Source organism: Musa acuminata, chromosome BXJ2-1 (assembly GCF_036884655.1).
Source record: "Musa acuminata AAA Group cultivar baxijiao chromosome BXJ2-1, Cavendish_Baxijiao_AAA, whole genome shotgun sequence".
Lineage (NCBI taxonomy): Eukaryota > Viridiplantae > Streptophyta > Magnoliopsida > Zingiberales > Musaceae > Musa > Musa acuminata.
Window position 1 is genome coordinate 25,117,326 of NC_088338.1, and position 27,498 is coordinate 25,144,823.

At 43.9% G+C, this 27,498-nt stretch overlaps 13 non-coding genes and 7 pseudogenes across 13 annotated transcripts; all 20 read left to right on the plus strand.

The window, feature by feature from the left end:
* The first annotated feature begins 18,224 nt into the window (after positions 1-18,224).
* On the plus strand, positions 18,225-18,343 carry LOC135602977 (5S ribosomal RNA; annotated as a pseudogene).
* A 350-nt stretch (positions 18,344-18,693) lies between these two features.
* On the plus strand, positions 18,694-18,812 carry LOC135601117 (5S ribosomal RNA). Its single transcript, XR_010483421.1, has one exon. It is a non-coding gene; the product is annotated as a 5S ribosomal RNA (ribosomal RNA).
* Positions 18,813-19,162: 350 nt separating this feature from the next.
* LOC135601963 (5S ribosomal RNA) lies at positions 19,163-19,281 on the plus strand. Its single transcript, XR_010483937.1, has one exon. It is a non-coding gene; the product is annotated as a 5S ribosomal RNA (ribosomal RNA).
* A 350-nt stretch (positions 19,282-19,631) lies between these two features.
* Positions 19,632-19,749, plus strand: LOC135603468 (5S ribosomal RNA; annotated as a pseudogene).
* A 350-nt stretch (positions 19,750-20,099) lies between these two features.
* LOC135603773 (5S ribosomal RNA) lies at positions 20,100-20,218 on the plus strand (annotated as a pseudogene).
* A 350-nt stretch (positions 20,219-20,568) lies between these two features.
* On the plus strand, positions 20,569-20,687 carry LOC135602150 (5S ribosomal RNA; annotated as a pseudogene).
* Positions 20,688-21,037: 350 nt separating this feature from the next.
* Positions 21,038-21,156, plus strand: LOC135599653 (5S ribosomal RNA). Its single transcript, XR_010482000.1, has one exon. It is a non-coding gene; the product is annotated as a 5S ribosomal RNA (ribosomal RNA).
* A 350-nt stretch (positions 21,157-21,506) lies between these two features.
* Positions 21,507-21,624, plus strand: LOC135602988 (5S ribosomal RNA; annotated as a pseudogene).
* A 350-nt stretch (positions 21,625-21,974) lies between these two features.
* LOC135600046 (5S ribosomal RNA) lies at positions 21,975-22,093 on the plus strand. Its single transcript, XR_010482380.1, has one exon. It is a non-coding gene; the product is annotated as a 5S ribosomal RNA (ribosomal RNA).
* Positions 22,094-22,443: 350 nt separating this feature from the next.
* On the plus strand, positions 22,444-22,562 carry LOC135599250 (5S ribosomal RNA; annotated as a pseudogene).
* A 350-nt stretch (positions 22,563-22,912) lies between these two features.
* Positions 22,913-23,031, plus strand: LOC135600289 (5S ribosomal RNA). The gene has a single exon (XR_010482615.1). It is a non-coding gene; the product is annotated as a 5S ribosomal RNA (ribosomal RNA).
* A 350-nt stretch (positions 23,032-23,381) lies between these two features.
* On the plus strand, positions 23,382-23,500 carry LOC135601364 (5S ribosomal RNA). Its single transcript, XR_010483660.1, has one exon. It is a non-coding gene; the product is annotated as a 5S ribosomal RNA (ribosomal RNA).
* A 351-nt stretch (positions 23,501-23,851) lies between these two features.
* LOC135600576 (5S ribosomal RNA) lies at positions 23,852-23,970 on the plus strand. The gene has a single exon (XR_010482895.1). It is a non-coding gene; the product is annotated as a 5S ribosomal RNA (ribosomal RNA).
* A 350-nt stretch (positions 23,971-24,320) lies between these two features.
* Positions 24,321-24,439, plus strand: LOC135599854 (5S ribosomal RNA). Its single transcript, XR_010482195.1, has one exon. It is a non-coding gene; the product is annotated as a 5S ribosomal RNA (ribosomal RNA).
* A 350-nt stretch (positions 24,440-24,789) lies between these two features.
* LOC135604366 (5S ribosomal RNA) lies at positions 24,790-24,908 on the plus strand. Its single transcript, XR_010484219.1, has one exon. It is a non-coding gene; the product is annotated as a 5S ribosomal RNA (ribosomal RNA).
* A 350-nt stretch (positions 24,909-25,258) lies between these two features.
* On the plus strand, positions 25,259-25,377 carry LOC135600496 (5S ribosomal RNA). Its single transcript, XR_010482817.1, has one exon. It is a non-coding gene; the product is annotated as a 5S ribosomal RNA (ribosomal RNA).
* Positions 25,378-25,727: 350 nt separating this feature from the next.
* Positions 25,728-25,846, plus strand: LOC135599941 (5S ribosomal RNA). Its single transcript, XR_010482278.1, has one exon. It is a non-coding gene; the product is annotated as a 5S ribosomal RNA (ribosomal RNA).
* Positions 25,847-26,196: 350 nt separating this feature from the next.
* Positions 26,197-26,315, plus strand: LOC135600477 (5S ribosomal RNA). Its single transcript, XR_010482798.1, has one exon. It is a non-coding gene; the product is annotated as a 5S ribosomal RNA (ribosomal RNA).
* A 350-nt stretch (positions 26,316-26,665) lies between these two features.
* On the plus strand, positions 26,666-26,784 carry LOC135603604 (5S ribosomal RNA; annotated as a pseudogene).
* A 349-nt stretch (positions 26,785-27,133) lies between these two features.
* On the plus strand, positions 27,134-27,252 carry LOC135602068 (5S ribosomal RNA). Its single transcript, XR_010483948.1, has one exon. It is a non-coding gene; the product is annotated as a 5S ribosomal RNA (ribosomal RNA).
* Positions 27,253-27,498: the final 246 nt, after the last annotated feature.

Genomic DNA, 27,498 nt, shown 5'->3' on the forward strand with positions numbered 1-27,498 from the left:
TGTTATGGATTGGAAAGGTGAATGGGATAAGGATATTTCACTTGTTGAGTTCACGTATAATAATAGTTATCATTCAAGTATTCAGATGGCTCCTTATGAAGCTCTATATGGGCGAAAGTGCATAACACCTATATGTTGGGAGGAAGTTGGAGACAGAAAGCTATTAGCACCGGACAAGGTACAAGAAACTACCGAGAAAATTCAAGTAATAAGGAAAAGGTTAAAAACTGCTCAGAGTCGTCAAAAGAGTTATGCTGACAATAGAAGACGAGATATTGAGTTTGAAATCGGAGATTTTGTATTCTTAAAAGTCTCCCCTTCCAAAGGCATTATGAGGTTTGGGAAGAAAGGAAAATTAAGCCCAAGATTTATTGGACCTTTTGAGGTTCTTGAGAGGGTTGGTTCTGTCGCTTACAGGATTGCCTTGCCACCAGCATTGAGCCATGTCCATGATATATTTCATGTCTCGATAATTAGAAAGTATATGTATGACCCTTCTCACATCATTAAGTATGAGCTGGTGGAGATCGATAAAGATTTATCCTATGTGGAAGAGCCTATTCAGATTATTGATAAGAAAGAAAATGTCCTAAGGAATCTGGTCATCCCACTGGTTCAAGTAAATTGGAGACATCATTCTGGAGAAGAGACAACTTGGGAGCTAGAAGAGGAAATGAAAAAGGTGTATCCTCGTCTTTTCATCGAATAGAGGTACGATAAATTTAGAGGACTAAATTTTTCTTTTAAGGGGGGGAGAGTGTAACACCCCTCATTTCCGAATGTTCGTATAAATTTTTGGTGATAATGTAAGCATCTATTTTAATTGACAAAAGAAATAGAGTATGAATTAGAGGTAACCTATTTGTAAGATTTGGGAGATCTGTTCAAAAAAAAGAAAAAAAAAGAATCTGAGGACCTATATGTAAACCCTAAGGACCTAATCGTGAATATGATAAAAATAAGGACTAAACTGCAAAATGCACCAAATGACAAATTCCACCGCTTAAGCCTCTCTGCCTTCGTTCTTAAGGAAGCAGAGGAGGCAGCTCGTGGGTGATCAGGGAAAGAAAAGAAGAAGAAGAAGAAGAAGAAGAAGAAGAAGAAGGAGAAGAGAAAGAAAATTTGGGGCTTTTAGGGTTTTTGCTTTAATCTTGTTACTTCGGGTCAAAATTTGCAAAGGCAAGTGTTCTAACCCCATCCTACAGCAGTATTTGACTCTGTTTTTATTTTGATTCAAAATAAATTGGAAGATTTTTATTTAGAAACTGATATGTTTCTCTTTGGACATAGAACTATGGATTCTGAAAGTTTTCGGTAAACTGACCCCTAAGCACTGTTTAAGCCCTAAGTTTTAGTACAGAATGAGAATTCAGGCAGGAACTATTTTTGTTTGAAATTAGACTCGTATATCTTTCTTTTGACACTGATTTTGTAGATTTTGGACACCGAATACTTACCCAAAAATTTGTTTCAAAAGAGCCTATAGACGCTGTAAAACAGAGTTCAAGATTTCTGACCTTTCGATACTAAAACGCCTATAACTCCCTGTTGAAAATTCTGACTTGTACTAAACTGATTTTATTTGAAACTAGACTTGAAATTCTCTCTTTTGACATATAGTTTGAAAATTTTGGAGTTCAATTGCTCACCCTATCGTCTGTTGAATCCGATCCTATAAAGTCTGCAAACCAGTGATTGTGATTTTGACCTTATGTTACCAAATCAGAGGTAACTCTGTGTTGGGAGCCCTGTTTCATATGAAATCTGTTCCATCCGAATATAGACTGATATATGGTTCAACCATAGCCTTATTATGGGTATTGGAGCATATTTGTTATTCTGAAATATTTGTTTGGTGTGCCACTGGAATTCTGTCCGAAATCGAGCTTTGGTCGATTTCGCGTATTCTGTTCCATTTCCTTTGGATACTTGAATTCGCCTAACCTTCTTATTGGAATTGAGCTGGTTATGATTGCTTGGAATCCCTGTACACTCTTGCTTTCAATTCTTTCCCTAAAATGAATACTTTTGTGAGAGATTTGTTCCTTGCATCACATTGTTTTTGAAAAGGCACATGTACGTTTGGTTGTTCCGCGTGTGCTTCCGTTATATGCTGCATTTTGTTGAAACCGCCTTCTTGTACTCTGGTGTGTGGGATTGTCTGGACCTTTGCCAGAAATGGTAAAGGGTATGCGCTGATTTGCCCGCTATGTGGGGTCCCGCTATGTGGGATATTCTAGTATGCGCTTATTTGCCCGCTATGTGGGGTCCCGCTATGTGGGATATTGCTTAGAGCCTGCGATGCTCTGCCGACCCCCTTTGACTTCACCTAGACGTGGGTGGATGGAGCTCCCAGACGTGGGAGACTTTTGTCAGGTGGTCATTCAGAAATGGATGAATCACATTCTGACTGAGATCCCACTACACCCTCTATATGTTTGATATGACATCCAGAGTCTTGGTGAGTTATTTCTGTTCCTGCTCTGGATAAATATGATATGATTGCAACGTCAAGGACGACGTTTGAGCTTCTGTACGACATATGAGTTTGATATGCTCTGAAATGCTTCATTCACTGTTGAGTTTGCTTCGTAATGTTCCATATGTCGTTGATGTGTTTTGGAACATTTTATATGCCATTGATAAGCTCCAATATGTTTCCTTTGTTTCTGATATGCTCCAATTACTCTATGCCCCATCTGTCAGGAACCAAATATGTATGATTAAAAGGACAATTGTGATTCTGCTCCTAATGATATTATGTCTACGAAATCGTATATTCAGCTTTGTGTTTTGAAACTGTATCTCTTTGGAAATTGTACTATTTTGATATGGATATGTTAGTCACTTGCTGAGCTCTTTATGCTCACCCCGTTTGTTGATAAATTTTTCAGGATAGCGTATCGCTTGCTTAAATGTTAAGAATGGGCTGAGGCAGTGGAAAGTTTAGAAGACGTTGGGCAGAACTTTTGTTAGCATATATGTAGTTGTGTATAAGCTACCTTGCATCTAATGAAATGTGACTATGAATCTAAACCTGTGGATTTTGTGTAAGTTAAAGGATCCCTCATGTATAGGGTTTTGGAATGTTAAATTAAATTTGTGTAATGATATGAACTTATGGTAAATCGATGATCGTGGTGACTGCATAGATTTCCCCACTTGTGGATTTATATTGTGGTTTTTATTTTGATGAGTCGAGTTCAGATTGTATGAATTATCGAGTGATGTGTGCTATGTTTATGAATTGCACAGGGTTATGAATTGGTAGATTATAGAAGTGAAATTTTTGATCTGAATGTTTTCTTAGTGACCTCAAATGTGTGTTTGGATCCTGGGTTAGTTGTGTTGGAAAAAAAAAATTTTAATATTGTCGATATTTTGTCGGGTCGTGACAGAGGTGGTATCAGAGCATGATTTGAGAATCACTAAGAATATTATGTTTTTTTTTGAGGTTTATTGACTATCATTTAGAGATTGATCAAAGAAAATGTTCTTTTGATGTTTTAGAAAGCAAGGATGATGAGATCATCTGGTTCTCCTGTTGCATCTACTACTGATCAATTGAGTGGTATTATGCGGACTTTGGAGACTATGGCACAAGTGATGCAACAACAACAACAACCTGTCCAACAAGGAAGTAATGATGGAATAGAGACATCAAACCGGACGGGGTTGGGAATTGGACAGTTTAAGAAGCTTAGTCCTCCCAGTTTCAGTGGTGAATCTGATCCAATGGTGGCGGAATGATGGATGATGCAGATAGAGAAAATATTTGATGCCTTAAGTTACTCTGATGAACGAAAGGTTTTTCTTGCCACCTTTATGCTGGAAGGAGAAGCTGAACACTGGTGGAGAATGATTAAGAGGATGTCTGAAATCAAACATGAGCCAATGACATGGAAGTTATTCCAAGAAAAGTTTTACGACAAATATTTTCCAGATTGCATGAGAGAGCAAAAAGAATTGGAGTTCTTGAATCTTATCCAGGGAAGTATGACGGTTACAAAGTATGAATCTAAATTTACTGAGCTCTCTAGGTTTGCCACACATATGACTGATGATGAATCTAGAAAGGCAAGAAGGTTTGAAAGGGGATTACGGCCGGCAATAAGAAGCCGAATGTCAGCTTTAAAATTACAAACATATGCTGATACGGTAGAAAGAGCTTTGAAAATTGAAAGAGACATGGAGGAAATTCAAGAAATCATTGGCAAGAACCAAAGGGACAAATTTACTAGCAAAAGCAGGAGGGAAAATGAATATGAAGATAGTAACAAGAGGTTTAAGACATCTGGATTTGAGAAAAGGAAACCATGGGGGAGGACTCAGTTATGTGCAAAATGCGGATTAAATCATGAGACAGGCCGGTGTTTTCGGGTGACTGGAGCATGTTTTGGTTGTGGAAAGCTAGATCATCAATTAAGAGATTGCCCACTGAACAGGAAAAAAGAGCCACTGTCTCCTAGACCCTCAGCCCATGCTAGGGTGTACGCTATCACTGAACAAGATTTTAGAGCTTCTAAATCAATGGTGGAAGGTATTCTTCATGTTTCTAAAAGAAATGCAAAAGTTTTGTTTGATCCCGGCTCCAACTTATCGTTTGTTTCAAAATACTTTGCTTGTCACTTGGATATTCCACCTAAACCCCTGGATTATATGTTATATGTAACAACTGCTGTTGGAGATTCATTGGCAACAAACTTGGTCTACCCATCTTGTTTGATCTCTATAGGAGACCACGAATTCCTTGCTGATTTGATTCTCCTAGAGATCCAGGGTTTTGATATTATACTTGGCATGGATTGGTTATCTTCTCATCACGCTAGTATTGATTGTTACAAAAAAATAATTACTTTCTGCATACCAGATCAGCCTATATTTTTCTTTGAGGGCATTAAGCATAATTTGCCTCCTTGCTTAATATCCACACTTCAAGCTTATCATCTTATTCAAAAAGGTTGTTTTTGTTATATGGTGTGTGTAAAGGAGCATTCAAATCAGGAAACCCACTTAGATGAAATTTCAGTGGTTAATGAGTTTCCTGATGTATTTCCTGATGACTTGCCTGGTTTACCTCTAGATAGAGAGGGTGAATTTGCTATTGATCTAGTCCCCAGTACAACCCCAATATCTAAGCCTCCCTACAGAATGGCACCACTTGAGTTAGAAGAATTAAAGAAGCAAATACAAGAATTATTAGATAAGGGTTTCATACGACCCAGTGTATCCCCATGGGGTGCTCCGGTACTATTAGTGAAGAAGAAGGATGGAACATTGAGGCTTTGTATTGATTATAGACAGTTGAATCAGGTGACCATCAAAAACAAGTATCCCATACCTAGAATTGATGATTTGTTTGATCAACTGCAGGGTGCACAAGTATTCTCTAAGATTGACCTGAGGTCAGGTTACTATCAGTTGAAGATCAAGGAGGAGGATATTTCAAAAACAGCTTTCAGAACTCGATATGGTCATTATGAATTCTTGGTGATGCCATTTGGTTTGACTAATGCCCCTGCAGCTTTTATGGAACTAATGAATAGGATATTTCAACCGCTCTTGGATATCTGTGTAATTGTATTTATTGATGACATATTGGTGTATTCAAAGAGTAATCAGGAGCATGAGGAACACTTGAGAGATGTGTTGTCCATACTAAGAGAAAAGAAGTTGTATGCGAAGTTCAGCAAATGTGAATTTTGGTTGAATGAAGTTGCTTTCTTAGGCCATGTGATTTCAGGGAAGGGCATATCTGTTGATCCAAGGAAAATAGAAGCTGTAGTTGAATGGGAAGTACCAACAAATGTAACAGAGGTTAGAAGTTTCTTGGGCATGGCAGGTTATTACAGGAGATTTGTGGAGGGATTTTCTCGAATTGCTCAACCTCTCACCAAACTCACTAAGAAGAATATGAAATTTGTATGGGGTGATGATTGTGAGCAAAGCTTTCAAGAGTTAAAAAGAAGATTGACTAGTGCCCCTATTCTCACTATTCCAAGTGGTAGTGAGGGATTTGTAGTTTATACTGATGCTTCAAGAAAGGGCCTAGGATGTGTTTTGATGCAGGAAGGGAGAGTAATTGCTTATGCTTCTAGGCAACTTAAAGGTTATGAATTGAATTATCCAACTCATGATTTGGAATTGGCAGCAATTATTTTTGCTCTAAAGATTTGGAGACATTATTTGTATGGTCGACAGTTTGAAATTTTCACTGATCACAAGAGTTTAAAATATATTTTCACCCAGAAGGAGTTGAACATGAGGCAGCGAAGATGGATAGAACTTCTGAAGGATTATGATTGTGCCATCCGTTATCACCCAGGCAAGGCCAATGTTGTAGCTGATGCACTTAGTAGGAAATCTACAAGTTTTATGGCTAGTCTGGTCGTAAAGCAATGGAAGCTAATAGAAGAAAATTTTGATTTGAAAGCTTTGAGGAAAGAGCAAGACTCGATGATTCTGATGGCCTCCATTCAAGTGCAGTCTGATCTTATGCAACAACTTAAGGAAGGACAATTACGAGATCCACATTTAATCTACTTGAGGAGTGAAGTAGAAAAGGGATTGAAGCCACAATTTCAAATTTCAAAGGATGGCCTATTGAGATTTGGGGAGAGAGTATGTGTACCAAATGAACTAGTTATCAAGAATCAAATCCTAACTGGAAGTCATACTTCAAAGTACACCCTACACCCTGGGAGCACTAAGATGTATAGAGATCTTCGAAGTCATTATTGGTGGAAAGGCATGAAGAAAGAAATTGCAATGTATGTTTCTAAATGTTTGACTTGTCAGCAAATCAAAGTAGAACACCAAAGACCTGGAGGGTTGTTGCAACCTTTAGTTATTCCTGAATGGAAATGGGAATGTATTACTATGGATTTTGTTTCAGGACTACCCAGAACCTCGAGGAAGCATGATGCTATTTGGGTTATCATTGATAGGTTAACAAAATCTGCGCATTTCCTACCGATTAATATGACTTATTCACTTGATAGACTTGCAGATTTATATGTTAATGAAGTAGTAAGACTTCATGGTATTCCAAAGGAGATTATCTCTGATAGAGACTCCAGATTTCTCTCTAGATTCTGGAGAAAATTGCAGGAGTCGATGGGCACTAAAGTCAAGTTTAGTACTGCATATCATCCTCAGACTGATGGTCAGTCAGAAAGAACAATTCAAACACTTGAGGATTTGCTTAGAGCCTATGTTATGGATTGGAAAGGTGAATGGGATAAGGATATTTCACTTGTTGAGTTCACGTATAATAATAGTTATCATTCAAGTATTCAGATGGCTCCTTATGAAGCTCTATATGGGCGAAAGTGCATAACACCTATATGTTGGGAGGAAGTTGGAGACAGAAAGCTATTAGCACCGGACAAGGTACAAGAAACTACCGAGAAAATTCAAGTAATAAGGAAAAGGTTAAAAACTGCTCAGAGTCGTCAAAAGAGTTATGCTGACAATAGAAGACGAGATATTGAGTTTGAAATCGGAGATTTTGTATTCTTAAAAGTCTCCCCTTCCAAAGGCATTATGAGGTTTGGGAAGAAAGGAAAATTAAGCCCAAGATTTATTGGACCTTTTGAGGTTCTTGAGAGGGTTGGTTCTGTCGCTTACAGGATTGCCTTGCCACCAGCATTGAGCCATGTCCATGATATATTTCATGTCTCGATAATTAGAAAGTATATGTATGACCCTTCTCACATCATTAAGTATGAGCTGGTGGAGATCGATAAAGATTTATCCTATGTGGAAGAGCCTATTCAGATTATTGATAAGAAAGAAAATGTCCTAAGGAATCTGGTCATCCCACTGGTTCAAGTAAATTGGAGACATCATTCTGGAGAAGAGACAACTTGGGAGCTAGAAGAGGAAATGAAAAAGGTGTATCCTCGTCTTTTCATCGAATAGAGGTACGATAAATTTAGAGGACTAAATTTTTCTTTTAAGGGGGGGAGAGTGTAACACCCCTCATTTCCGAATGTTCGTATAAATTTTTGGTGATAATGTAAGCATCTATTTTAATTGACAAAAGAAATAGAGTATGAATTAGAGGTAACCTATTTGTAAGATTTGGGAGATCTGTTCAAAAAAAAGAAAAAAAAAGAATCTGAGGACCTATATGTAAACCCTAAGGACCTAATCGTGAATATGATAAAAATAAGGACTAAACTGCAAAATGCACCAAATGACAAATTCCACCGCTTAAGCCTCTCTGCCTTCGTTCTTAAGGAAGCAGAGGAGGCAGCTCGTGGGTGATCAGGGAAAGAAAAGAAGAAGAAGAAGAAGAAGAAGAAGAAGAAGAAGGAGAAGAGAAAGAAAATTTGGGGCTTTTAGGGTTTTTGCTTTAATCTTGTTACTTCGGGTCAAAATTTGCAAAGGCAAGTGTTCTAACCCCATCCTACAGCAGTATTTGACTCTGTTTTTATGTTGATTCAAAATAAATTGGAAGATTTTTATTTAGAAACTGATATGTTTCTCTTTGGACATAGAACTATGGATTCTGAAAGTTTTCGGTAAACTGACCCCTAAGCACTGTTTCAGCCCTAAGTTTTAGTATAGAATGAGAATTCAGGCAGGAACTATTTTTGTTTGAAATTAGACTCGTATATCTTTCTTTTGACACTGATTTTGTAGATTTTGGACACCGAATACTTACCCAAAAATTTGTTTCAAAAGAGCCTATAGACGCTGTAAAACAGAGTTCAAGATTTCTGACCTTTAGATACTAAAACGCCTATAACTCCCTGTTGAAAATTCTGACTTGTACTAAACTGATTTTATTTGAAACTAGACTTGAAATTCTCTCTTTTGACATATAGTTTGAAAATTTTGGAGTTCAATTGCTCACCCTATCGTCTGTTGAATCCGATCCTATAAAGTCTGCAAACCAGTGATTGTGATTTTGACCTTATGTTACCAAATCAGAGGTAACTCTGTGTTGGGAGCCCTGTTTCATATGAAATCTGTTCCATCCGAATATAGACTGATATATGGTTCAACCATAGCCTTCTTATGGGTATTGGAGCATATTTGTTATTCTGAAATATTTGTTTGGTGTGCCACTGGAATTCTGTCCGAAATCGAGCTTTGGTCGATTTCGCGTATTCTGTTCCATTTCCTTTGGATACTTGAATTCGCCTAACCTTCTTATTGGAATTGAGCTGGTTATGATTGCTTGGAATCCCTGTACACTCTTGCTTTCAATTCTTTCCCTAAAATGAATACTTTTGTGAGAGATTTGTTCCTTGCATCACATTGTTTTTGAAAAGGCACATGTACGTTTGGTTGTTCCGCGTGTGCTTCCGTTATATGCTGCATTTTGTTGAAACCGCCTTCTTGTACTCTGGTGTGTGGGATTGTCTGGACCTTTGCCAGAAATGGTAAAGGGTATGCGCTGATTTGCCCGCTATGTGGGGTCCCGCTATGTGGGATATTCTGGTATGCGCTTATTTGCCCGCTATGTGGGGTCCCGCTATGTGGGGTCCCGCTATGTGGGATATTGCTTAGAGCCTGCGATGCTCTGCCGACCCCCTTTGACTTCACCTAGACGTGGGTGGATGGAGCTCCCAGACGTGGGAGACTTTTGTCAGGTGGTCATTCAGAAATGGATGAATCACATTCTGACTGAGATCCCACTACACCCTCTATATGTTTGATATGACATCCAGAGTCTTGGTGAGTTATTTCTGTTCCTGCTCTGAATAAATATGATATGATTGCAACGTCAAGGACGACGTTTGAGCTTCTGTACGACATATGAGTTTGATATGCTCTGAAATGCTTCATTCACTGTTGAGTTTGCTTCGTAATGTTCCATATGTCGTTGATGTGTTTTGGAACATTTTATATGCCATTGATAAGCTCCAATATGTTTCCTTTGTTTCTGATATGCTCCAATTACTCTATGCCCCATCTGTCAGGAACCAAATATGTATGATTAAAAGGACAATTGTGATTCTGCTCCTAATGATATTATGTCTACGAAATCGTATATTCAGCTTTGTGTTTTGAAACTGTATCTCTTTGGAAATTGTACTATTTTGATATGGATATGTTAGTCACTTGCTGAGCTCTTTATGCTCACCCCGTTTGTTGATAAATTTTTCAGGATAGCGTATCGCTTGCTTAAATGTTAAGAATGGGCTGAGGCAGTGGAAAGTTTAGAAGACGTTGGGCAGAACTTTTGTTAGCATATATGTAGTTGTGTATAAGCTACCTTGCATCTAATGAAATGTGACTATGAATCTAAACCTGTGGATTTTGTGTAAGTTAAAGGATCCCTCATGTATAGGGTTTTGGAATGTTAAATTAAATTTGTGTAATGATATGAACTTATGGTAAATCGATGATCGTGGTGACTGCATAGATTTCCCCACTTGTGGATTTATATTGTGGTTTTTATTTTGATGAGTCGAGTTCAGATTGTATGAATTATCGAGTGATGTGTGCTATGTTTATGAATTGCACAGGGTTATGAATTGGTAGATTATAGAAGTGAAATTTTTGATCTGAATGTTTTCTTAGTGACCTCAAATGTGTGTTTGGATCCTGGGTTAGTTGTGTTGGAAAAAAAAAATTTTAATATTGTCGATATTTTGTCGGGTCGTGACAGAGGTGGTATCAGAGCATGATTTGAGAATCACTAAGAATATTATGTTTTTTTTTTAGGTTTATTGACTATCATTTAGAGATTGATCAAAGAAAATGTTCTTTTGATGTTTTAGAAAGCAAGGATGATGAGATCATCTGGTTCTCCTGTTGCATCTACTACTGATCAATTGAGTGGTATTATGCGGACTTTGGAGACTATGGCACAAGTGATGCAACAACAACAACAACCTGTCCAACAAGGAAGTAATGATGGAATAGAGACATCAAACCGGACGGGGTTGGGAATTGGACAGTTTAAGAAGCTTAGTCCTCCCAGTTTCAGTGGTGAATCTGATCCAATGGTGGCGGAATGATGGATGATGCAGATAGAGAAAATATTTGATGCCTTAAGTTACTCTGATGAACGAAAGGTTTTTCTTGCCACCTTTATGCTGGAAGGAGAAGCTGAACACTGGTGGAGAATGATTAAGAGGATGTCTGAAATCAAACATGAGCCAATGACATGGAAGTTATTCCAAGAAAAGTTTTACGACAAATATTTTCCAGATTGCATGAGAGAGCAAAAAGAATTGGAGTTCTTGAATCTTATCCAGGGAAGTATGACGGTTACAAAGTATGAATCTAAATTTACTGAGCTCTCTAGGTTTGCCACACATATGACTGATGATGAATCTAGAAAGGCAAGAAGGTTTGAAAGGGGATTACGGCCGGCAATAAGAAGCCGAATGTCAGCTTTAAAATTACAAACATATGCTGATACGGTAGAAAGAGCTTTGAAAATTGAAAGAGACATGGAGGAAATTCAAGAAATCATTGGCAAGAACCAAAGGGACAAATTTACTAGCAAAAGCAGGAGGGAAAATGAATATGAAGATAGTAACAAGAGGTTTAAGACATCTGGATTTGAGAAAAGGAAACCATGGGGGAGGACTCAGTTATGTGCAAAATGCGGATTAAATCATGAGACAGGCTGGTGTTTTCGGGTGACTGGAGCATGTTTTGGTTGTGGAAAGCTAGATCATCAATTAAGAGATTGCCCACTGAACAGGAAAAAAGAGCCACTGTCTCCTAGACCCTCAGCCCATGCTAGGGTGTACGCTATCACTGAACAAGATTTTAGAGCTTCTAAATCAATGGTGGAAGGTATTCTTCATGTTTCTAAAAGAAATGCAAAAGTTTTGTTTGATCCCGGCTCCAACTTATCGTTTGTTTCAAAATACTTTGCTTGTCACTTGGATATTCCACCTAAACCCCTGGATTATATGTTATATGTAACAACTGCTGTTGGAGATTCATTGGCAACAAACTTGGTCTACCCATCTTGTTTGATCTCTATAGGAGACCACGAATTCCTTGCTGATTTGATTCTCCTAGAGATCCAGGGTTTTGATATTATACTTGGCATGGATTGGTTATCTTCTCATCACGCTAGTATTGATTGTTACAAAAAAATAATTACTTTCTGCATACCAGATCAGCCTATATTTTTCTTTGAGGGCATTAAGCATAATTTGCCTCCTTGCTTAATATCCACACTTCAAGCTTATCATCTTATTCAAAAAGGTTGTTTTTGTTATATGGTGTGTGTAAAGGAGCATTCAAATCAGGAAACCCACTTAGATGAAATTTCAGTGGTCAAAGAGTTTCCTGATGTATTTCCTGATGACTTGCCTGGTTTACCTCTAGATAGAGAGGGTGAATTTGCTATTGATCTAGTCCCCAGTACAACCCCAATATCTAAGCCTCCCTACAGAATGGCACCACTTGAGTTAGAAGAATTAAAGAAGCAAATACAAGAATTATTAGATAAGGGTTTCATACGACCCAGTGTATCCCCATGGGGTGCTCCGGTACTATTAGTGAAGAAGAAGGATGGAACATTGAGGCTTTGTATTGATTATAGACAGTTGAATCAGGTGACCATCAAAAACAAGTATCCCATACCTAGAATTGATGATTTGTTTGATCAACTGCAGGGTGCACAAGTATTCTCTAAGATTGACCTGAGGTCAGGTTACTATCAGTTGAAGATCAAGGAGGAGGATATTTCAAAAACAGCTTTCAGAACTCGATATGGTCATTATGAATTCTTGGTGATGCCATTTGGTTTGACTAATGCCCCTGCAGCTTTTATGGAACTAATGAATAGGATATTTCAACCGCTCTTGGATATCTGTGTAATTGTATTTATTGATGACATATTGGTGTATTCAAAGAGTAATCAGGAGCATGAGGAACACTTGAGAGATGTGTTGTCCATACTAAGAGAAAAGAAGTTGTATGCGAAGTTCAGCAAATGTGAATTTTGGTTGAATGAAGTTGCTTTCTTAGGCCATGTGATTTCAGGGAAGGGCATATCTGTTGATCCAAGGAAAATAGAAGCTGTAGTTGAATGGGAAGTACCAACAAATGTAACAGAGGTTAGAAGTTTCTTGGGCATGGCAGGTTATTACAGGAGATTTGTGGAGGGATTTTCTCGAATTGCTCAACCTCTCACCAAACTCACTAAGAAGAATATGAAATTTGTATGGGGTGATGATTGTGAGCAAAGCTTTCAAGAGTTAAAAAGAAGATTGACTAGTGCCCCTATTCTCACTATTCCAAGTGGTAGTGAGGGATTTGTAGTTTATACTGATGCTTCAAGAAAGGGCCTAGGATGTGTTTTGATGCAGGAAGGGAGAGTAATTGCTTATGCTTCTAGGCAACTTAAAGGTTATGAATTGAATTATCCAACTCATGATTTGGAATTGGCAGCAATTATTTTTGCTCTAAAGATTTGGAGACATTATTTGTATGGTCGACAGTTTGAAATTTTCACTGATCACAAGAGTTTAAAATATATTTTCACCCAGAAGGAGTTGAACATGAGGCAGCGAAGATGGATAGAACTTCTGAAGGATTATGATTGTGCCATCCGTTATCACCCAGGCAAGGCCAATGTTGTAGCTGATGCACTTAGTAGGAAATCTACAAGTTTTATGGCTAGTCTGGTCGTAAAGCAATGGAAGCTAATAGAAGAAAATTTTGATTTGAAAGCTTTGAGGAAAGAGCAAGACTCGATGATTCTGATGGCCTCCATTCAAGTGCAGTCTGATCTTATGCAACAACTTAAGGAAGGACAATTACGAGATCCACATTTAATCTACTTGAGGAGTGAAGTAGAAAAGGGATTGAAGCCACAATTTCAAATTTCAAAGGATGGCCTATTGAGATTTGGGGAGAGAGTATGTGTACCAAATGAACTAGTTATCAAGAATCAAATCCTAACTGGAAGTCATACTTCAAAGTACACCCTACACCCTGGGAGCACTAAGATGTATAGAGATCTTCGAAGTCATTATTGGTGGAAAGGCATGAAGAAAGAAATTGCAATGTATGTTTCTAAATGTTTGACTTGTCAGCAAATCAAAGTAGAACACCAAAGACCTGGAGGGTTGTTGCAACCTTTAGTTATTCCTGAATGGAAATGGGAATGTATTACTATGGATTTTGTTTCAGGACTACCCAGAACCTCGAGGAAGCATGATGCTATTTGGGTTATCATTGATAGGTTAACAAAATCTGCGCATTTCCTACCGATTAATATGACTTATTCACTTGATAGACTTGCAGATTTATATGTTAATGAAGTAGTAAGACTTCATGGTATTCCAAAGGAGATTATCTCTAATAGAGACTCCAGATTTCTCTCTAGATTCTGGAGAAAATTGCAGGAGTCGATGGGCACTAAAGTCAAGTTTAGTACTGCATATCATCCTCAGACTGATGGTCAGTCAGAAAGAACAATTCAAACACTTGAGGATTTGCTTAGAGCCTATGTTATGGATTGGAAAGGTGAATGGGATAAGGATATTTCACTTGTTGAGTTCACGTATAATAATAGTTATCATTCAAGTATTCAGATGGCTCCTTATGAAGCTCTATATGGGCGAAAGTGCATAACACCTATATGTTGGGAGGAAGTTGGAGACAGAAAGCTATTAGCACCGGACAAGGTACAAGAAACTACCGAGAAAATTCAAGTAATAAGGAAAAGGTTAAAAACTGCTCAGAGTCGTCAAAAGAGTTATGCTGACAATAGAAGACGAGATATTGAGTTTGAAATCGGAGATTTTGTATTCTTAAAAGTCTCCCCTTCCAAAGGCATTATGAGGTTTGGGAAGAAAGGAAAATTAAGCCCAAGATTTATTGGACCTTTTGAGGTTCTTGAGAGGGTTGGTTCTGTCGCTTACAGGATTGCCTTGCCACCAGCATTGAGCCATGTCCATGATATATTTCATGTCTCGATAATTAGAAAGTATATGTATGACCCTTCTCACATCATTAAGTATGAGCTGGTGGAGATCGATAAAGATTTATCCTATGTGGAAGAGCCTATTCAGATTATTGATAAGAAAGAAAATGTCCTAAGGAATCTGGTCATCCCACTGGTTCAAGTAAATTGGAGACATCATTCTGGAGAAGAGACAACTTGGGAGCTAGAAGAGGAAATGAAAAAGGTGTATCCTCGTCTTTTCATCGAATAGAGGTACGATAAATTTAGAGGACTAAATTTTTCTTTTAAGGGGGGGAGAGTGTAACACCCCTCATTTCCGAATGTTCGTATAAATTTTTGGTGATAATGTAAGCATCTATTTTAATTGACAAAAGAAATAGAGTATGAATTAGAGGTAACCTATTTGTAAGATTTGGGAGATCTGTTCAAAAAAAAGAAAAAAAAAGAATCTGAGGACCTATATGTAAACCCTAAGGACCTAATCGTGAATATGATAAAAATAAGGACTAAACTGCAAAATGCACCAAATGACAAATTCCACCGCTTAAGCCTCTCTGCCTTCGTTGTTAAGGAAGCAGAGGAGGCAGCTCGTGGGTGATCAGGGAAAGAAAAGAAGAAGAAGAAGAAGAAGAAGAAGAAGAAGAAGGAGAAGAGAAAGAAAATTTGGGGCTTTTAGGGTTTTTGCTTTAATCTTGTTACTTCGGGTCAAAATTTGCAAAGGCAAGTGTTCTAACCCCATCCTACAGCAGTATTTGACTCTGTTTTTATGTTGACTCAAAATAAATTGGAAGATTTTTATTTAGAAACTGATATGTTTCTCTTTGGACATAGAACTATGGATTCTGAAAGTTTTCGGTAAACTGACCCCTAAGCACTGTTTCAGCCCTAAGTTTTAGTACAGAATGAGAATTCAGGCAGGAACTATTTTTGTTTGAAATTAGACTCGTATATCTTTCTTTTGACACTGATTTTGTAGATTTTGGACACCGAATACTTACCCAAAAATTTGTTTCAAAAGAGCCTATAGACGCTGTAAAACAGAGTTCAAGATTTCTGACCTTTCGATACTAAAACGCCTATAACTCCCTGTTGAAAATTCTGACTTGTACTAAACTGATTTTATTTGAAACTAGACTTGAAATTCTCTCTTTTGACATATAGTTTGAAAATTTTGGAGTTCAATTGCTCACCCTATCGTCTGTTGAATCCGATCCTATAAAGTCTGCAAACCAGTGATTGTGATTTTGACCTTATGTTACCAAATCAGAGGTAACTCTGTGTTGGGAGCCCTGTTTCATATGAAATCTGTTCCATCCGAATATAGACTGATATATGGTTCAACCATAGCCTTCTTATGGGTATTGGAGCATATTTGTTATTCTGAAATATTTGTTTGGTGTGCCACTGGAATTCTGTCCGAAATCGAGCTTTGGTCGATTTCGCGTATTCTGTTCCATTTCCTTTGGATACTTGAATTCGCCTAACCTTCTTATTGGAATTGAGCTGGTTATGATTGCTTGGAATCCCTGTACACTCTTGCTTTCAATTCTTTCCCTAAAATGAATACTTTTGTGAGAGATTTGTTCCTTGCATCACATTGTTTTTGAAAAGGCACATGTACGTTTGGTTGTTCCGCGTGTGCTTCCGTTATATGCTGCATTTTGTTGAAACCGCCTTCTTGTACTCTGGTGTGTGGGATTGTCTGGACCTTTGCCAGAAATGGTAAAGGGTATGCGCTGATTTGCCCGCTATGTGGGGTCCCGCTATGTGGGATATTCTGGTATGCGCTTATTTGCCCGCTATGTGGGGTCCCGCTATGTGGGATATTGCTTAGAGCCTGCGATGCTCTGCCGACCCCCTTTGACTTCACCTAGACGTGGGTGGATGGAGCTCCCAGACGTGGGAGACTTTTGTCAGGTGGTCATTCAGAAATGGATGAATCACATTCTGACTGAGATCCCACTACACCCTCTATATGTTTGATATGACATCCAGAGTCTTGGTGAGTTATTTCTGTTCCTGCTCTGGATAAATATGATATGATTGCAACGTCAAGGACGACGTTTGAGCTTCTGTACGACATATGAGTTTGATATGCTCTGAAATGCTTCATTCACTGTTGAGTTTGCTTCGTAATGTTCCATATGTCGTTGATGTGTTTTGGAACATTTTATATGCCATTGATAAGCTCCAATATGTTTCCTTTGTTTCTGATATGCTCCAATTACTCTATGCCCCATCTGTCAGGAACCAAATATGTATGATTAAAAGGACAATTGTGATTCTGCTCCTAATGATATTATGTCTACGAAATCGTATATTCAGCTTTGTGTTTTGAAACTGTATCTCTTTGGAAATTGTACTATTTTGATATGGATATGTTAGTCACTTGCTGAGCTCTTTATGCTCACCCCGTTTGTTGATAAATTTTTCAGGATAGCGTATCGCTTGCTTAAATGTTAAGAATGGGCTGAGGCAGTGGAAAGTTTAGAAGACGTTGGGTAGAACTTTTGTTAGCATATATGTAGTTGTGTATAAGCTACCTTGCATCTAATGAAATGTGACTATGAATCTAAACCTGTGGATTTTGTGTAAGTTAAAGGATCCCTCATGTATAGGGTTTTGGAATGTTAAATTAAATTTGTGTAATGATATGAACTTATGGTAAATCGATGATTGTGGTGACTGCATAGATTTCCCCACTTGTGGATTTATATTGTGGTTTTTATTTTGATGAGTCGAGTTCAGATTGTATGAATTATCGAGTGATGTGTGCTATGTTTATGAATTGCACAGGGTTATGAATTGGTAGATTATAGAAGTGAAATTTTTGATCTGAATGTTTTCTTAGTGACCTCAAATGTGTGTTTGGATCCTGGGTTAGTTGTTTTGGAAAAAAAAAATTTTAATATTGTCGATATTTTGTCGGGTCGTGACAGGTGACCCCCTGGGAAGTCCTCGTGTTGCACTCCTTTTTGCATCCTGGGATTCGAAACATCTCCCGTAGAGCTCCGAGACGATTGTTTTGGGGCTGGAAATTTGCTGTGACCGCTACGCAGTCAGTATCGAGGGGCTCGGAAAGAGCTTTCCGAATTGGGGTAGCAATAGCGATTCCTAGATCGTTATAGAAAGTGCCGATGGTTTCGGCACGCGCTTGCCGTGACCGATACGCAGTCGTCGGGCTAGGGCTCGGAGAGAGCTTGCAATAGGAATTTCGTGAACGTTCGAGAAAGCGACGACGTTTTCGTGACGGGCAAGAGGCTCCGGACGTTGATGCGCCGACCGTGACGTGCACATAGGCGAGGGACGAAGCTCGCGAAACGGGTGCGATAATGGCAGCACTAAATCACCGGATCCCATCAAAACACCGAAGTTAAGCGTGCTTGGGCCAGAGTAGTACTAGGATGGTTGACCCCCTGGGAAGTCCTCGTGTTGCACTACTTTTTGCATCCCGGGATTCGAAACATCTCCCGTAAAGCTCCGAGACGATTGTTTTGGGGCTGGAAATTTGCTGTGACCGCTACGCAGTCAGTATCGAGGGGCTCGGAGATAGCTTTCCGAATTGGGGTCGCAATAGCGATTCCTAGATCGTTATAGAAAGTGCCGATGGTTTCGGCAAGCGCTTGCCGTGACTGATACGCAGTCGTCGGGCTAGGGCTCGGAGAGAGCTTGCAATAGGGATTTCGTGAATGTTCGAGAAAGCGACGACGGTTTCGTGACGGGCAAGAGGCTCCGGACGTTGATGCGCCGACCGCGACGTGCACATAGGCGAGGGACGAAGCTCGCGAAACGGGTGCGATAATGGCAGCACTAAATCACCGGATCCCATCAAAACACCGAAGTTAAGCGTGCTTGGGCCAGAGTAGTACTAGGATGGGTGACCCCCTGGGAAGTCCTCGTGTTGCACTCCTTTTTGCATCCCGGGATTCGAAACATCGCCCGTAGAGCTCCGAGATGATTGTTTTGGGGCTGGAAATTTGCTGTGACCGCTACGCGGTCAGTATCGAGGGGCTCGGAGAGAGCTTTCCGGATTGCGGTCGCAATAGCGATTTCGAGATCGTTCTATAAAGTGCCGATGATTTCGGCACGCGCTTGCCGTGACCGATACGCAGTCGTCGGGCTAGGGCTTAGAGAGAGCTTGCAATAGGGATTTCGTGAACGTTTGAGAAAGCGCCGACGGTTTCGTGACGGGCAAGAGGCTCCGGACATTGATACGCCGACCGCGACATGCACATAGGCGAGGGATGAAGCACGCGAAACGGGTGCGATAATGCCAGCATTAAATCACCGGATCCCATCAAAACTCCGAAGTTAAGCGTGCTTGGGCCAGAGTAGTACTAGGATGGGTGACCCCCTGGGAAGTCCTCGTGTTGCACTCCTTTTTGCATCCCGGGATTCGAAACATCTCCCGTAGAGCTCCGAGACGATTGTTTAGGGGCTGGAAATTTGCTGTGACCGCTACGCTGTCAGTATCGAGGGGCTCGGAGAGAGCTTTCCGGATTGCGGTCGCAATAGCGATTTCGAGATCGTTCTATAAAGTGCTGATGATTTCGGCACGCGCTTGCCGTGACCGATACGCAGTCGTCGGGCTAGGGCTTAGAGAGAGCTTCCAATAGGGATTTCGTGAATGTTCGAGAAAGCGCCGACGGTTTCGTGACGGGCAAGAGGCTCCGGACGTTGATACGCCGACCGCGACGTGCACATAGGCGAGGGACGAAGCACGCGAAACGGGTGCGATAATGCAGCACTAAATCACCGGATCCTATCAAAACTCCGAAGTTAAGCGTGCTTGGGCCAGAGTAGTACTACGATGGGTGACCCCCTGGGAAGTCCTCATGTTGCACTCCTTTTTGCATCCCGTGATACGAAACATCTCCCGTAGAGGTCCGAGACGATTGTTTTCGGGCTGGAAATTTGCTGTGACCGCTACGCAGTCAGTATCGAGGGGCTCGGAGAGAGCTTTCCGGATTGGGGTCACAATAGCGATTCCGAGATCGTTCTCGAAAGTGCCGATGGTTTCGGCACGCGCTTGCCGTGACCGATACGAAGTCATCGGGCTAGGGCTCGGTGAGAGCTTGCAATAGGGATTTCGTGAACGTTCGAGAAAGCGCCGACGGTTTCGTGACGGGCAAGAGGCTCCGGACGTTGATACGCCGACCGCGACATGCACATAGGCGAGGGACGAAGCACGCGAAACGGGTGCGATAATGGCAGCACTAAATCACCGGATCCCATCAAAACTTCGAAGTTAAGCGTGATTGGGCCAGAGTAGTACTAGGATGGATGACCCCCTGGGAAGTCCTCGTGTTGCACTACTTTTTGCATCCCGGGATTCGAAACATCTCCCGTAAAGCTCCGAGACGATTGTTTTGGGGCTGGAAATTTGCTGTGACCGCTACGCAGTCAGTATCGAGGGGCTCAGAGAGAGCTTTCCGAATTGGGGTCGCAATAGCGATTCCTAGATCGTTATAGAAAGTGCCGATGGTTTCGGCACACGCTTGCCGTGACCGATACGCAGTCGTCGGGCTAGGGCTCGGAGAAAGCTTGCAATAGGGATTTCGTGAACGTTCGAGAAAGCGACGACGGTTTCGTGACGGGCAAGAGGCTCCGGACGTTGATGCGCCGACCGCGACGTGCACATAGGCGAGGGACGAAGCTCGCGAAACGGGTGCGATAATGGCAGCACTAAATCACCGGATCCCATCAAAACACCGAAGTTAAGCGTGCTTGGGCCAGAGTAGTACTAGGATGGGTGACCCCCTGGGAAGTCCTCGTGTTGCACTACTTTTTGCATCCCAGGATTCGAAACATCTCCCGTAGAGCTCCGAGACGATTGTTTTGGGGCTGGAAATTTGCTGTGACCGCTACGCAGTCAGTATCGAGGGGCTCGGAGAGAGCTTTCCGGATTGGGGTCGCAATAGCGATTCCGAGATCGTTCTATAAAGTGCCGATGATTTCGGCACGCGCTTGCTGTGATCGATACGCAGTCGTCGGGCTAGGGCTTAGAGAGAGCTTGCAATAGGGATTTCGTGAACGTTTGAGAAAGCGCCGACGGTTTCGTGACGGGCAAGAGGCTCCGGACGTTGATACGCCGACCGCGACGTGCACATAGGCGAGGGATGAAGCACGCGAAACGGGTGCGATAATGCCAGCACTAAATCAACGGATCCCATCAAAACTCCGAAGTTAAGCGTGCTTGGGCCAGAGTAGTACTAGGATGGGTGACCCCCTGGGAAGTCCTCGTGTTGCACTCCTTTTTGTATCCCGGGATTCGAAACATCTCCCGTAGAGCTCCGAGACGATTGTTTTGGGGCTGGAAATTTGCTGTGACCGCTACGCTGTCAGTATCGAGGGGCTTGGAGAGAGCTTTCTGGATTGCGGTCGCAATAGCGATTTCGAGATCGTTCTATAAAGTGCCGATGATTTCGGCACGCGCTTGCCGTGACCGATACGCAGTCGTCGGGCTAGGGCTTAGAGAGAGCTTGCAATAGGGATTTCGTGAACGTTCGAGAAAGCGCCGACGGTGTCGTGACGGGCAAGAGGCTCCGGACGTTGATACGCCGACCGCGACGTGCACATAGGCGAGGGACGAAGCACGCGAAACGGGTGCGATAATGCAGCACTAAATCATCGGATCCCATCAACACTCCGAAGTTAAGCGTGCTTGGGCCAGAGTAGTACTACGATGGGTGACCCCCTGGGAAGTCCTCGTGTTGCACTCCTTTTTGCATCCCGTGATACGAAACATCTACCGTAGAGCTCCGAGAAGATTGTTTTGGGGCTGGAAATTTGCTGTGACCGCTACGCAGTCAGTATCGAGGGGCTCGGAGAGAGCTTTCCGGATTGGGGTCGCAATAGCGATTCCGAGATCGTTCTCGAAAGTGCCGATGGTTTCGGCACGCGCTTGTCGTGACCGATACGCAGTCGTCGGGCTAGGGCTCGGAGAGAGCTTGCAATAGGGATTTCGTGAACGTTCGAGAAACCGCCGACGGTTTCGTGACGGGCAAGAGGCTCCGGACGTTGATACGCCGACCGCGACGTGCACATAGGCGAGGGACGAAGCACGCGAAACGGGTGCGATAATGCCAGCACTAATTCACCGGATCCCATCAAAACTCCGAAGTTAAGCGTGCTTAGGCCAGAGTAGTACTACGATGGGTGACCCCCTGGGAAGTCCTCGTGTTGCACTCCTTTTTGCATCCCGGGATACGAAACATCTCCCGTAGAGCTCCGAGACGATTGTTTTGGGGCTGGAAATTTGCTGTGACCGCTACGCAGTCAGTATCGAGGGGCTCGGAGAGAGCTTTCCGAATTGTGGTCGCAATAGCGATTCCTAGATCGTTCGAGAAAGTGCCGATGGTTTCGGCACGTGCTTGCCGTGACCGATACGCAGTCGTCGGGCTAGGGCTCGGAGAGAGCTTGCAATAGGGATTTCGTGAACGTTCGAGAAAGCGACGACGGTTTCGTGACGGGCAAGAGGCTCCGGACGTTGATGCGCCGACCGCGACGTGCACATAGGCGAGGGACGAAGCTCGCGAAACGGGTGCGATAATGGCAGCACTAAATCACCGGATCCCATCAAAACACCGAAGTTTAGCGTGCTTCGGCCATAGTAGTACTACGATGGGTGACCCCTTGGGAAGTCCTCGTGTTGCACTCCTTTTTGCATCCCGGGATACGAAACATCTCCTGTAGAGCTCCGAGACGTTTGTTTTGGGGCTGGAAATTTGCTTTGACCGCTACGCAGTCAGTATCGAGGGGCTCAAAGAGAGCTTTCCGGATTGGGGTCGCAATAGCGATTCCTAGATCGTTCTAGAAAGTGCCGATGGTTTCGGCACGCGCTTGCCGTGACCGATACGTAGTGATCGGGCTAGGGCTCGGAGAGAGCTTGCTATAGGGATTTCGTGAACGTTCGAGAAAGCGCCGACGGTTTCGTGACGGGCAAGAGGCTCCGGACGTTGATACGCCGACCGTGACGTGCACATAGGCGAGGGACGAAGCACGCGAAACAGGTGCGATAATGCCAGCAGTAAATCACCGGATCCCATCAAAACTCCGAAGTTAAGCGTGCTTGGGCCAGAGTAGTACTAGGATGGGTGACCCCCTGGGAAGTCCTCGTGTTGCACTCCTTTTTGCATCCCGGGATTCGAAACATCTCCCGTAGAGCTCCGAGACGATTGTTTTGGGGCTGGAAATTTCCTGTGACCGCTACGCTGTCAGTATCGAGGGGCTCGGAGAGAGCTTTCCGAACTGGGGTCGCAATAACGATTCCGAGAAAGTTCTATAAAGTGCCGATGGTTTCGGCACGCGCTTGCCGTGACCGATACGCAGTCGTCGGGCTAGGGCTCGGAGAGAGCTTGCAATAGGGATTTCGTGAACGTTCGAGAAAGCGCCGACGGTTTCGTGACGGGCAAGAGGCTCCGGACGTTGATACACCGACCGCAACGTGCATATAGGCGAGGTACGAAGCACGCGAAACTGGTGTGATAATGCCAACACTAAATCACCGGGTCCCATCAAAACTCCGAAGTTAAGCGTGCTTGGGCCAGAGTAGTACTAGGATGGGTGACCCCCTGGGAAGTCCTCGTGTTGCACTCCTTTTTGCATCCTGGGATTCTAAACATCTCTCGTAGAGCTCCGAGACGATTGTTTTGGGGCTGGAAATTTGCTGTGACCGCTACGCAGTTAGTATCGAGGGGCTCGGAGAGAGCTTTCCGAATTGGTATCGCAATAGCGATTCCTAGATCGTTATAGAAAGTGCCGATGGTTTCGGCACGCGCTTGCCGTGACCGATACGCTGTCGTCAGGGCTAGGGCTCGGAGAGAGCTTGCAATAGGGATTTCATGAACGTTCGAGAGAGCGCCGATGGTTTCGTGACGGGCAAGAGGCTCCGGACGTTGATACGCCGACCGCGACGTGCACATAGGCGAGGGACGAAGCACGCGAAACGGGTGCGATAATGCCAGCACTAAATCGCCGGATCCCATCAAAACTCCGAAGTTAAGCGTGCTTGGGCCAGAGTAGTACTACGATGGGTGACCCCCTGGGAAGTCCTCTTGTTGCACTCCTTTTTGCATCCCGGGATACGAAACATCTCCCGTAGAGCTCCGAGACGATTGTTTTGGGGCTGGAAATTTGCTGTGACCGCTACGCAGTCAGTATCGAGGGGCTCGGAGAGAGCTTTCCGGACTGAGGTCGCAATAGCGATTCCGAGATCATTCTATAAAGTGCCGATGGTTTCGGCACGCGCTTGCCGTGACTGATACGCAGTCGTCGGGCTAGGGCTCGGAGAGAGCTTGCAATAGGGATTTCGTAAACGTTCGAGAAAGCGCCGACGGTTTCGTGACGGGCAAGAGGCTCCGGACGTTGATACGCCGACCGTGACGTGCACATAGGCGAGGGACGAAGCACGCGAAACGGGTGCGATAATGCCAGCACTAAATCACCGGATCCCATCAAAACTCCGAAGTTAAGCGTGCTTGGGCCAGAGTAGTACTAGGATGGGTGACCCCCTGGGATGTCCTCGTGTTGCACTCCTTGTTGCATCCCGGGATACGAAACATCTCCCGTAGAGCTCCGAGACGATTGTTTTGGGGCTAGAAATTTGCTGTGACCGCTACGCAGTCAGTATCGAGGGGCTCGGAGAGAGCTTTCCGAATTGGGGTCGCAATAGCGATTCCTAGATCGTTCTAGAAAGTGCCGATGGTTTCGGCACGCGCTTGCCGTGACCGATACGCAGTCGTCGGGCTAGGGCTCCGAGAGAGCTTGCAATAGGGATTTCGTGAACGTTCGAGAAAGCGCCGACGGTTTCGAGACGGGCAAGAGGCACCGGACGTTGATACGCCGACCGCGACGTGCACATAGGCGAGGGACGAAGCACGCCAAACGGGTGCGATAATGCCAGCACTAAATCACCGGATCCCATCAAAACTCCGAAGTTAAGCGTGCTTGGGCCAGAGTAGTACTACGATGGGTGACCCCCTTGGAAGTCCTTGTGTTGCACTCCTTTTTGCATCCCGGGATACGAAACATCTCCCGTAGAGCTCCGAGACGATTGTTTTGGGGCTAGAAATTTGCTGTGACCGCTACGCAGTCAGTATCGAGGGGCTCGGAGAGAGCTTTCCGAATTGGGGTTGCAATAGCGATTCCTAGATCGTTCTAGAAAGTGCCTATGGTTTCGGCACGCGCTTGCCGTGATCGATACGCAGTCGTCGGGCTAGGGCTCCGAGAGAGCTTGCAATAGGGATTTCGTGAACGTTCGAGAAAGCGCCGACGGTTTCGAGACGGGCAAGAGGCACCGGACGTTGATACGCCGACCGCGACGTGCACATAGGCGAGGGACGAAGCACGCGAAACGGGTGCGATAATGCCAGCACTAAATCACCGGATCCCATCAAAACTCCGAAGTTAAGCGTGCTTGGGCCAGAGTAGTACTACGATGGGTGACCCCCATGGAAGTCCTTGTTTTGCACTCCTTTTTGCATCCCGGGATACGAAACATCTCCCGTAGAGCTCCGAGACGATTGTTTTGGGGCTAGAAATTTGCTGTGACCGCTACGCAGTCAGTATCGAGGGGCTCGGAGAGAGCTTTCCGAATTGGGGTTGCAATAGCGATTCCTAGATCGTTCTAGAAAGTGCCTATGGTTTCGGCACGCGCTTGCCGTGATCGATACGCAGTCGTCGGGCTAGGGCTTCGAGAGAGCTTGCAATAGGGATTTCGTGAACGTTCGAGAAAGCGCCGACGGTTTCGAGACGGGCAAGAGGCTCCGGACGTTGATACGCCGACCGTGACTTGCACATAGGCGAGGGACGAAGCACGCCAAACGGGTGCGATAATGCTAGCACTAAATCACCGGATCCCATCAAAACTCCGAAGTTAAGCGTGCTTGGGCCAGAGTAGTACTACGATGGGTGACCCCCTTGGAAGTCCTTGTGTTGCACTCCTTTTTGCATCCCGGGATACGAAACATCTCCCGTAGAGCTCCGAGACGATTGTTTTGGGGCTGGAAATTTGCTGCGACCGCTACACAGTCAGTATCGAGGGGCTCGGATAGAGCTTTCCGGATTGGGGTCGCAATAGCGATTCCGAGATCGTTCTAGAAAGTGTCGATGGTTTCGGCACGCGCTTGCCGTGACCGATACGCAGTCGTCGGGCTAGGGCTCGGAGAGAGCTTGCAATAGGGATTTCGTAAACGTTCGAGAAAGCGCCGATGGTTTCGTGACGGGCAAGAGGCTCCGGACGTTGATACGCCGACCGCGACGTGCACATAGGCGAGGGACGAAGCACGCGATACGGGTGCGATAATGCCAGCACTAAATCACCGGATCCCATCAAAACTCCGAAGTTAAGCGTGCTTAGGCCAGAGTAGTACTACGATGGGTGACCCCCTGGGAAGTCCTCGTTTTGCACTCCTTGTTGCATCCCGGGATACGAAACATCTCCCGTAGAGCTCCGAGACGATTGTTTTGGGGCTGGAAATTTGCTGTGACCTCTATGCAGTCAGTATCGAGGGGCTCGTAGAGAGCTTTCCGAATTGGGGTCGCAATAGCGATTCCTAGATCGTTCGAGAAAGTGCCGATGGTTTCGACACGCGCTTGCCGTGACCGATACGCAGTCGTCGGGCTAGGGCTCGGAGAGAACTCGCAATAGGGATTTCGTGAACATTCGAGAAAGCGCCGACGGTTTCGTGACGGGCAAGAGGCTCCGGACGTTGATACGCCGACCCCGACGTGCACATAGGTGAGGGACGAAGCACGCGAAACGGGTGCGATAATGCCAACACTAAATCACCGGATCCCATCAAAACACTGAAGTTAAACGTGCTTGGGCCAGAGTAGTACTACGATGGGTGACCCCTTGGGAAGTCCTCGTCTTGCACTCCTTTTTGCATCCCGGGATACAAAACATGTCCCGTAGATCTCCGAGACGATTGTTTTGGGGTAGGAAATTTACTATGACCGCTACGCAGTCAGTATCGAGGGGCTCGGAGAGATCTTTCCGGACTGGGGTCGCAATAGCGATTCCGAGATCGTTCCATAAAGAGCCGATGGTTTCGGTACGCGCTTGCCGTGACCGACACGCAATCGTCGGGCTAGGGCTCGGAGAGAGCTTGCAATAGGGATTTCGTGAACGTTCGAGAAACTCCGACGGTTTCGTTACGGGCAAGAGGCTCTGGACGTTGATACGCCGATCACGACGTGCACATAGGCGAGGGACGAAGCACGCGAAACGGGTGCGATAATGCCAGCACTAAATCACCGGATCCCATCAAAACTCCGAAGTTAAGCGTGCTTGGGCCAGAGTAGTACTACGATGGGTGACCCCTTGGGAAGTCCTCGTGTTGCACTCCTTTTTGCATCCCGGGATACGAAACATCTCCCGTAGAGCTCCGAGATGATTGTTTTGGGGCTAGAAATTTGCTGTGACCGCTACGCAGTCAGTATCGAGGGGCTCGGAGAGAGCTTTCCGGATTGGGTTCGCAATAGCGATTCCTAGATCGTTCGAGAAAGTGCCGATGGTTTCGGCACGCGCTTGCCGTGACCGATACGCAGTCGTCGGGCTAGGGCTCGGAGAGAGCTTGCAATAGAGATTTCGT